Genomic DNA, 11,592 nt, shown 5'->3' on the forward strand with positions numbered 1-11,592 from the left:
CAGTTCTTTTCATTCTTTTTTCTTTATTCTTCTCTGCAGTAGTTATTTCCACTATTTTATCTTCCAGGTCACTTATCCGTTCTTCTGCCTCAGTTATTCTGCTATTGATCCCATCTAGAGTATTTTTTTTTAGGATCCTCTTTTATTTTTTTTATTTATTTATTTTTTTAACATCTTTATTGGGGTATAATTGCTTTACAATGGTGTGTTAGTTTCTGATTTATAACAAAGTGAATCAGCTATACATATACATGTGCTCCCATGTGTCTTCCCTCTTGCGTCTCCCTCCCTCCCACTCTCCCCCTCCCACCCCTCCAGGCTGTCCCAAAGCCCCGAGCTAATATCCCTGTGCCTTGCGGCTGCTTCCCCCTAGCTATCTACCTTACTACGTTTGTTAGTGTGTATATGTCCATGACTCTCTCTCGCCCTGTCAAAACTCACCCTTCCCCCTCCCCATATCCTCAAGTCCGTTCTCCAGTAGGTCTGCGCCTCTATTCCTGTCTTATCCCTAGGTTCTTCATGACATTTTTTCCCCTTAAATTCCATATATATGTGTTAGCATACGGTATTTGTCTTTGTCTTTCTGACTTACTTCACTCTGTATGACAGACTCTAGGTCTATCCATCTCATTACAAATATCTCAATTTCATTTCTTTTTAAGGCTGAGTAATATTCCATTGTGTATATGTGCCACATCTTCTTTATCCATTCGTCCGATGATGGGCGCTTAGGTTCTTTCCATCTCCAGGCTATTGTAAATAGAGCTGCAATGAACATTTTGGTACATGACTCTTTTTGAATTTTGGTTTTCTCAGGGTATATGCCCAGTAGTGGGATTGCTGGGTCATATGGTAATTCTATTTGTAGTTTTTTAAGGAACCTCCATACTGTTCTCCATAGTGGCTGAACCAATTCACATTCCCACCAGCAGTGCAAGAGTGTCCCCTTTTCTCCACACCCTCTCCAGCATTTATTGTTTCTAGATTTTTTGATGATGGCCATTCTGACTGGTGTGAGATGATATCTCATTGTAGTTTTGATTTGCATTTCTCTAATGATTAATGATGTTGAGCATTCTTTCATGTGTTTGTTGGCATTCTGTATATCTTCTTTGGAGAAATGTCTGTTTAGGTCTTCTGCCCATTTTTGGATGGGGTTGTTTGTTTTTTTGTTATTGAGCTGCATGAGCTGCTTGTAAATTTTGGAGATTAATCCTTTGTCAGTTGCTTCATTTGCAAATGTTTTCTCCCATTCTGAGGGTTGTCTTTTGGTCTTGATTATGGTTTCCTTTGCTGTGCAAAAGCTTTGAAGTTTCATTAGGTCCCATTTGTTTATTTTTGTTTTTATTTCCATTACTCTAGGAGGTGGGTCAGAAAGGATCTTGCTGTGATTTATGTCATAGAGTGTTCTTCCTATGTTTTCCTCTAAGAGTTTGATAGTTTCTGGCCTTACATTTAGGTCTTTAATCCATTTTGAGCTTATTTTTGTGTATGGTGTTAGGGAGTGATCTAATCTCATACTTTTACATGTACCTGTCCAGTTTTCCCAGCACCATTTATTGAAGAGGCTGTCCTTTCTCCACTGTACATTCCTGCCTCCTTTATCAAAGATAAGGTGTCCATATGTGCGTGGGTTTATCTCTGGGCTTTCTATCCTGTTCCACTGATCTATCTTTCTGTTTTTGTGCCAGTACCATACTGTCTTGATTACTGTTGCTTTGTAGTATAGTCTGAAGTCAGGGAGCCTGATTCCTCCAGCTCCTTTTTTCGTTCTCAAGATTGCTTTGGCTATTCGGGGTCTTTTGTGTTTCCATACAAATTGCGAAATTTTTTGTTCTCGTTCTGTGAAAAATGCCAGTGGTAGTTTGATAGGGATTGCATTGAATCTGTAGATTGCTTTGGGTAGTAGAGTCATTTTCACAATGTTGATTCTTCCCATCCAAGAACATGGTATATCTCTCCATCTATTTGTATCATCTTTAATTTCTTTCATCAGTGTCTTATAATTTTCTGCATACAGGTCTTTCGTATCCTTAGGTAGGTTTATTCCTAGATATTTTATTCTTTTTGTTGCAATGGTAAATGGGAGTGTTTTCTTGATTTCACTTTCAGATTTTTCATCCTTAGTATATAGGAATGCCAGAGATTTCTGTGCATTAATTTTGTATCCTGCTACTTTACCAAATTCATTGATTAGCTCTAGTAGTTTTCTGGTAGCATCTTTAGGATTCTCTATGTATAGTATCATGTCATCTGCAAACAGTGACAGCTTTACTTCTTCTTTTCCGATTTGGATTCCTTTTATTTCCTTTTCTTCTCTGATTGCTGTGGCTAAAACTTCCAAAACTATGTTGAATAAGAGTGGTGAGAGTGGGCAACCTTGCCTTGTTCCTGATCTTAGTGGAAATGCTTTCAGTTTTTCACCATTGAGGATGATGTTTGCTGTGGGCTTGTCATATATGGTCTTTATTATGTTGAGGAAAGTTCCCTCTATGCCTACTTTCTGGAGGGTTTTTATCATAAATGGGTGTTGAATTTTGTCAAAAGCTTTCTCTGCATCTATTGAGATGATCATATGGTTTTTCTCCTTCAATTTGTTAATATGGTTTATCACATTGATAGATTTGCGTATATTGAAGAATCCCTGCATTCCTGGAATAAACCCCACTTGATCATGGTGTATGATCCTTTTAATGTGCTGTTGGATTCTGTTTGCTAGTATTTTGTTGAGGATTTTTGCATCTATGTTCATCAGTGATATTGGCCTGTAGTTTTCTTTCTTTGTGACATCCTTGTCTGGTTTTGGTATCAAGGTGATGGTGGCCTCGTAGAAGGAATTTGGGAGTGTTCCTCCCTCTGCTATATTTTGGAAGAGTTCGAGAAGGAGAGGTGTTAGCTCTTCTCTAAATGTTTGATAGAATTCACCTGTGAACCCATCTGGTCCTGGGCTTTTGTTTGTTGGAAGATTTTTAATCACAGTTTCAATTTCAGTGCTTGTGATTGGTCTGTTCATATTTTCTATTTCTTCCTGATTCAGTCTTGGCAGGTTGTGCATTTCTAAGAATTTGTCCATTTCTTCCAGATTGTCCATTTTATTGGCATAGAGTTGCTTGTAGTAATCTCTCATGATTTTTTTTATTTCTGCAGTGTCAGTTGTTATTTCTCCTTTCTCATTTCTAATTCTATTGATTTGAGTCTTCTCCCTTTTTTTCTTGATGAGTCTGGCTAGTGGTTTATCTATTTTGTTTATCTTCTCAAAGAACCAGCTTTTAGTTTTATTGATCTTTGCTATCGTTTCCTTCATTTCTTTTTCATTTATTTCTGATCTGATTTTTATGATTTCTTTCCTTCTGCTAGCTTTGGGGCTTTTTTGTTCTTCTTTCTCTAATTGCTTGAGGTGCAAGGTTAGGTTGTTTATTCGAGATGTTTCCTGCTTCTTAAGGTGGGCTTGTATTGCTATAAACTTCCCCCTTAGAACTGCTTTTGCTGCATCCCATAGGTTTTGGGTCGTTGTGTCTCCATTGTCATTTGTTTCTAGGTATTTTTTTATTTCCTCTTTGATTTCTTCAGTGATCACTTCATTATTAAGTAGTGTATTGTTTAGCCTCCATGTGTTTGTATATTTTACAGATCTTTTCCTGTAATTGATATCTAGTCTCATGGCGTTGTGGTCAGAAAAGATACTTGATACAATTTCAATTTTCTTAAATTTACCAAGGCTTGATTTGTGACCCAAGATATGATCTATCCTGGAGAATGTTCCATGAGCACTTGAGAAAAATGTGTATTCTGTTGTTTTTGGATGGAGTGTCCTATAAATATCAATTAAGTCCATCTTGTTTAATGTATCATTTAAAGCTTGTGTTTCCTTATTTATTTTCATTTTGGATGATCTGTCCATGGGTGAAAGTGGGGTGTTAAAGTCCCCTACTATGAATGTGTTACTGTCAATTTCCCCTTTTATGGCTGTTAGTATTTGCCTTACGTATTGAGGTGCTCCTATGTTGGGTGCATAAATATTTACAATTGTTATATCTTCTTCTTGGATCGATCCCTTGATCATTATGTAGTGTCCTTCTTTATCCCTTTTAATAGTCCTTATTTTAAAGTCTATTTTGTCTGATATGAGAATTGCTACTCCAGCTTTCTTTTGGTTTCCATTTGCATGGAATATCTTTTTCCATCCCCTTACTTTCAGTCTGTATGTGTCTCTAGGTCTGAGGTGGGTCTCTTGTAGACAGCATATATAAGGGTCTTGTTTTTGTATCCATTCAGCCAATCTGTGTCTTTTGGTGGGAGCATTTAGTCCATTTACATTTAAGGTAATTATCGATATGTATGTTCCTATTCCCATTTTCTATATTGTTTTGGGTTCGTTATTATAGGTCGTTTCCTTCTTTTGCATTTCTTATCTAGAGAAGTTCCTTTAGCATTTGTTGTAAAGCTGGTTTGGTGGTGCTGAACTCTCTCAGCTTTTGCTTGTCTGTAAAGGTTTTAATTTCTCCATCAAATCTGAATGAGATCCTTGCTGGGTAGAGTAGTCTTGGTTGCAGGTTTTTCTCCTTCATCACTTTCAGTATGTCCTGCCACTCCCTTCTGGCTTGTAGGGTTTCTGCTGAGAGATCAGCTGTTAACCTTATGGGGATTCCCTTGTGTGTTATTTGTTGTTTTTCCCTTGCTGCTTTTAATATGCTTTCTTTGTATTTAATTTTTGATAGTTTGATTAATATGTGTCTTGGCGTATTTCTCCTTGTATTTATCCTGTATGGGACTCTCTGTGCTTCCTGGACTTGATTAACTATTTCCTTTCCCATATTAGGGAAGTTTTCAACTATAATCTCTTCAAATATTTTCTCAGTCCCTTTCTTTTTATCTTCTTCTTCTGGAACCCCTATAATTCGAATGTTGGTGCGTTTAATGTTGTCCCAGAGCTCTCTGAGACTGTCCTCAGTTCTTTTCATTCTTTTTTCTTTATTCTGCTCTGCAGTAGTTATTTCCACTACTTTATCTTCCAGGTCACTTATCCGTTCTTCTGCCTCAGTTATTCTGCTATTGATCCTATCTAGAGTACTTTTAATTTCATTTATTGCGTTGTTCATCGTTGCTTGTTTCATCTTTAGTTCTTGTAGGTCCTTGTTAACTGTTTCTTGCATTTTGTCCATTCTACTTCCAAGATTTTGGATCATCCTTACTATCATTATTCTGAATTCTTTTTCAGGTAGATTGCCTATTTCCTCTTCATTTGTTAGGTCTGGTGGGTTTTTATCTTGCTCCTTCATCTGCTGTGTGTTTTTCTGTCTTCTCATTTTGCTTATCTTACTGTGTTTGGGGTCTCCTTTTTGCAGGCTGCACGTTCATAGTTCCCGTTGTTTTTGATGTCTGTCTCCAGTGGCTAAGGTTGTTTCAGCGGGTTGTGTAGGCTTCCTGGTGGAGGGGACTAGTGCCTGTGTTGTGCTGGATGAGGCTGGATCTTGTCTCTCTAGTGGGCAGGTTCACGTCTGGTGGTGTGTTTTGGTGTGATTTTAGGCAGCCTCTCTGCTAATGGGTGGGGTTGTGTTCCTGTTTTGCTAGTTGTTTGGCATAGGTTGTCCAGCACTGTGGCTTGCTGGTCGTTGAGTGAAGCTGGGTGCTGGTGTTAAGATGGAGGTCTCTGGGAGATTTCCACCGTTTAATATTATTTGGAGCTGGGAGGTCTCTTGTTGATCAGTGTCCTGAAGTTGGCTCTCCTACCTCAGAGGCAGAGCCCTGCCTCCTGGGCTGGAGCACCAAGAGCCTTTCATCCACACGGCTCAGAATAAAAGGGAGGAAAAGTAGAGAGAATTATTAGAAGTATGAGGAAAGAAAGAAGGAAAGGAGGAAAGGAAGGAAGGAAGAAAGAAGCAAAGAAGGAAAGAAAGGAGGGAGGGAGGGAGGAAGGAAGGAAGGAGGGAAAGAAGGAGAAAATGTAGAGAGAATTAGTAGAAGTATGAGGAAAGAAAGAGGGAAAGGAGGAAAGGAAGGAAGGAAGAAAGAAGCAAAGAAGGAAAGAAAGGAGGGAGGGAGGGAGGGAGGAAGGAAGGAAAGAAGGAGGGAAAGAAGGAGAAAATGTAGAGAGAATTAGTAGAAGTTTGAGGAAAGAGAGAAGGAAAGGAGGAAAGGAAGGAAGGAAGAAAGAAGCAAAGAAGGAAAGAAAGGAGGGAGGGAGGGAGGAAGGAAGGAAGGTAGGAGGGAAAGAAGGAGAAAATGTAGAGAGAATTAGTAGAAGTTTGAGGAAAGAAAGAAGGAAAGGAGGAAAGGAGGAAAGGAAGGAAGGAAGAAAGAAGCAAAGAAGGAAAGAAAGGAGGGAGGGAGGGAGGGAGGGAGGAAGGGAGGAAGGAAGGAGGGAAAGAAGGAAAAAAGACAGAAAGAAAGAAGATACAGTAAAAATAAAATAAAGTATAATATAGTTATTGTACTAAAAAATATTTAGAAAGAAAGAAAAGAAAAAAAAAAAAGAACAGATAGAACCCTAGGACAAATGTTGGAAACAAAGCTATACAGAGAAAATCTTACACAGAAGCATACACATACGTGTTCACAAAGAGAGGCAAAGGGGGAAAAATCATAAATCCTGCTCCCAGAGACCACCTCCTCAACCTGGGGTGATTTGTTGTCTAAAGGAGGGAAGGAAGGAAGGAAAGAAAGAAAGAAAGAACGAAGGTAAAGTACAATAAAGTTATTACAATTAAAATTAATTATTAAAAAAAAAATTTTTTTTAAAAAAACCATGGATGGATAGAGCCCTAGGACAACTGTTGGGAGCAAAGCTATACAGAGAAAATCTTACACAGAAGCATACACATACACGTTCACAAAGAGAGGCAAAGGGGGAAAAATCATAAATCCTGCTCCCAGAGACCACCCCCTCAACCTGGGGTGATTCGCTGTCTAAAGGAGGGAAGGAGGGAAGGAAAGAAAGAAAGAAAGAACGAAGGTAAAGTTCAATAAAGTTATTACAATTAAAATTAATTATTAAAAAAAAAAATTTTTTTTTTTTTAAAAAAAAAACCATGGACGGATAGAGCCCTAGGACAAATGGTGGAAGCAAGAGTATACAGACAAGATCTCACACAGAAGCATACATGCACACATTCACAAAAAGAGGAAAAGGGAAAAAAATCACAGATCTCGCTCCTAAATTCCCCCTCTTCAATTTGGGATCACTCCCTGTCTATTCAGGTATTCCACAATGCAGGGCACATCAAGTTGATCGTGGAGCTTCAATCCACCGCCTCCGCGGCTGCCGGGAGAGACCTCCCCCTCTCCTCCCTGCTCTCACAGCTCACAGGAGCTCAGCTTTGTACCCGGCCCTGCCCCTGCGCGCAGATCGCTGGAGGGCGTCTGTTTTTTTGCTCAGACAGGACGGGGTTAAAGGAGCCGCTGATTCGGGAGCTCCGGCTCACTCAGGCCGGGGGTTGGGGGATGGGGGAAGGAGGGGCACTGCGTGCGGGGCGGGCCTGCGGCGGCAGAGGCGGCGTGACGCTGCGGCAGAGGCCAGCGTGACGCTGCACCAGCCTGAGACCCGCCGTGCGTACTCCCGGGGAAGCTGTCCCCGGATCCCGGGAACCCGGCAGTGGCGGCCTGCACAGGCTCCGCGGAAGAGGGGCGCGGAGAGTGACCTGTGCTCGCACACAGCCCCCCTGGTGGCGGCAGCAGCAGCCCCAGCGTCTCCCGCTCGTCTCTGGGGTCCGCGGTTTCAGCCGCGGCTCGCGCCCGTCTCTGGGGCTCGCGCTTCCCGCCGCGGCTCGCGCCCGTCTCGGGGGCTCGCGCCCTCGGCCGCAGCTCGCGCCCGTCTCTGGGGTTCGCGCTTTTAGCCGCGGCTCGCGCCCGTCTCTGGAGTTCCTTTAAGCAGCGCTCTTAAACCCCTCTCCTTGCGCGCCAGGAAACAAAGAGGGAAGAAAAAGTCTCTTGCCTCTTCGGCCGGTGCAGGCTTTTCCCCGAACTCTCTCCCGTCTAGTCGTGGCGCACCAACCCCTTCAGGCTATGCTCAAGCCGCCAACTCCAGTCCTCTCCCTGTGCTCCGTCCAAAACCGAAACCCGAGCCTCAGCTCGCAGCCCCGCCCGCCCCGGCGGGTGAGCAGACAAGCCTCTCGGGTTGGTGAGTGCCGGTCGGCACCGATCGTCTGTGCAGGAATCTCCCCGCTTTGCCCTCCGCACTCGTCGCTGTGCACCACTCCGCGGTCCCGAAGCTCCCCCCTCCGCCTCCCGCAGTCTCCGCCCGCGGAGGGGCTTCCTAGTGTGTGGAAACTTTTCCTCCTTCACAGCTCCCTCCCACTGGTGCAGGTGCCGTCCTTATTCTTTTGTCTCTGTTTTTTCTTTTTTCTTTTGCCCTACCCAGGTACGTGGGGAGTTTCTTGCCTTTTGGGAGCTCTGAGGTCTTCTGCCAGCCTTCAGTAGGTGTTCTGTAGGAGTTGTTCCACGTGTAGATGTATTTCTGGTGTATCCGTGAGGAGGAAGGCGATCTCCACGTCTTACTCTTCCGCCATCTTCCCGCCGACCTAGAGTATTTTTAATTTCATTTATTGTGTTGTTCATCGTTGCTTGTTTCCTCTTTAGTTCTTCTAGGTCCTTGTTAAATGTTTCCTGCATTTTGTCTATTCTGTTTCCACGATTTTGGATCATCTTTACTATCATTATTCTGAATTCTTTTTCAGGTAGACTGCCTATTTCCTCTTCATTTGTTAGGTCTGGTGGGTTTTTATCTTGCTCCTTCATCTGCTGTGTGTTTTTCTGTCTTCTCATTTTGCTTATCTTACTGTGTTTGGGGTCTCCTTTTTGCAGGCTGCAGGTTCATAATTCCCGTTGTTTTTGGTGTCTGTCCCCAGTGGCTAAGGTTGTTTCAGTGGGTTGTGTAGGCTTCCTGGTGGAGGGGACTAGTGCCTGTGTTCTGGTGGATGAGGCTGGATCTTGTCTTTCTGGTGGGCAGGTCCACGTCTGGTGGTGTGTTTTGGGGTGTCTGTGGCCTTATTATGATTTTAGGCAGCCTTTGTGCTAATGGGTGGGGTTGTGTTCCTGTCTTGCTAGTTGTTTGGCATAGGGTGTCCTGCACTGTAGCTTGCTGGTCGTTGAGTGGAGCTGGGTCTTGGCGTTGAGATGGAGATCTCTGGGAGATTTTCGCCGTTTGATATTACACGGAGCTGGGAGGTCTCTTGTGGACCAGTGTCCTGAAGTTGGCTCTCCCACCTCAGAGGCACAGCCCTGAGTCGTCGCTGCAGCACCAAGAGCCTTTCATTCACACGGCTCAGAGTAAAAGGGAGAAAAAATAGAAAGAAAGAGGATAAAATAAAATAAAGTAAGATAAAATAAAATAAGGTTATTAAAATAAAAAATAATTATTAAGAAAAAACTTTTTTTTTAAAGTAAAAACAAAAAAACCACGGACGGACAGAACCCTAGGACAAATGGTGAAAGCAAAGCTATACAGACAAAATGTCACCCAGAAGCATACACATACACACTCACAAAAAGAGGAAAAGGGGAAAAAATAATATATCTTGCTCCCAAAGTCCACCTCCTCAATTTGGGAGGATTCGTTGTCTATTCAGGCATTCCACCGATGCAGGGTACATCAAGTTGATTGTGGAGCTTTAATCCGCTGTTGCCGAAGCTGCTGGGAGAAATTTCCCTTTTTCTTCTTTGTTCGCACAGCTCTCGGGGTTCACCTTTGGATTTGGCCCCGCCTCTGCGTGTAGGTTGCCTGAGGGCATCTGTGCTTCGCTCAGACAGGACGGGGTTAAAGGAGCCGCTGCTTCGGGGGCTCTGGGTCACTCAGGCCGGGGGAGGGAGGGGCACGGAGTTCGGGGCGGGCCTGCGGCGGCAGAGGCCAGCGGGACATTGCACCAGCCTGAGGCGCGCCGCGCGTTCTCCCGGGGAAGTTGTCCCTGGATCCCGGGACCCTGGCAGTGGCGGGCTGCACAGGCTCCCGGGAGGGGGGTGTGGAGAGTGACCTGTGCTTGCACACAGGCTTCTTGGTGGCGGCAGCAGCAGCCTTAGCGTCCCATTCCCGTCTCTGGGGTCCGCGCTTCGCCGCGGCTCGCGCCCGTCTCTGGAGCTCATTTAAGCGGTGCTCTGAATCCCCTCTCCTCGCGCACCAGGAAACAAAGAGGGAAGAAAAAGTCTCTTGCCTCTTCGGCAGGTCCAGACCTTTTCCCGGACTCCCCCACCGGCTAGCCGTGTTGCACTAACGCCCTGCAGGCTGTGTTCACGCCGCCAACCCCAGTCCTCTCCCAGCGCTCCGACCGAAGCCCGAGCCTCAGCCCGAGCCTCAGCCCCCAGCCCCGCCCGCCCCGACGGGTGAGCAGAAAAGCCTCTCGGGCTGGTGAGTGCCGGTCAGCACCGATCCTCTGTGCGGGAATCTCTCCGCTTTGCCCTCCGCACCCTGTGGCTGCGCTCTCTTCCGCGGCTCCGAAGCTTCCCCCTCCGCCACCCGCAGTCTCCGCCCGCGAAGGGGCTTCTTAGTGTGTGGACACTTTTCCTCCTTCACAGCTCCCTCCCACTGGTGCAGGTCCCGTCCCTATCCTTTTGTCTCTGTTTATTCTGTTTTCTTTTGCCCTGCCCAGGTACGTGGGGAGTTTCTTGCCTTTTGGGAGGTCTGAGGTCTTCTGCCAGCGTTCAGTAGGTGTTCTGTAGGAGCAGTTCCACCTGTAGATGTATTTCTGATGTATCTGTGGGGAGGAAGGTGATCTCCGCGTCTCACTCTTCCGCCATCTTCCTCAAATCCTCTACATTCTTATAATTATTCTTGAGCTTTGTTAGTGGGAGTAGAGCAGCATTTAGTTTATGATTAGATTATGGTTAATTTTCCCTCACTACTGAGACAATGCATTTCTGAATACTGTACCTGGTGCCTGGTGAATTATGCAGTTTTCTATTCTGATGGGTTGGAAACCCAAACTATTACAGGTGCTGTGTGAGTTCCTAGGACCATTGCCTCTAATATCACTAATCCTGCCTGATATCCTAAAGACACTCAACATCCTAAAGATCTCAACTCTCCACAAGGTTACCTACACATTAAGGAATTCTCCAGTAAAATCGTTAATAATACACTTTTTAACCAGACAAATTTGTTCATATTGAAATATAAATATCCAAAACATGGGCAGGTAACTTTGGACAAAAATTGAGGGAAAGGCCTAGCAGACATTAAAATATAGCAAATAGCTCCAATAATTATAAAAATGTGGTATTAGCTATAGAATAAGCATATCATTTAAACTGAACACAAATCCCCGAAATAGAACATAAAGGATAAGAGATTTGGGAATAAGGTTAAGGTGGTATCTCAAATTACTGGACAAATATAAATTATTCAAAAAAGTTGCTGAGACAATGTGTAGCTATCAGGAAACATATTCCTTTTACCATGGAGAAAAAAATAGATAAAAATGTAACCGGAAAATATCTGTCAATATAGTAGAGGAAATTATGGCAAAATTGTTTTTTGACTTTGCAGTAGAGAAGGCTTTTCTAATAATGATGCAAGGGCAGTTGGAAGTGAGAGGGTTGCATGTCAAGATTCGGAAAGTGGAAAATTTAAGGACTGAGAACAAGTGAGAAGGAAAGAAGGATGGT

The sequence above is a fragment of the Phocoena sinus genome, chromosome 8 (assembly GCF_008692025.1).
Source record: "Phocoena sinus isolate mPhoSin1 chromosome 8, mPhoSin1.pri, whole genome shotgun sequence".
Lineage (NCBI taxonomy): Eukaryota > Metazoa > Chordata > Mammalia > Artiodactyla > Phocoenidae > Phocoena > Phocoena sinus.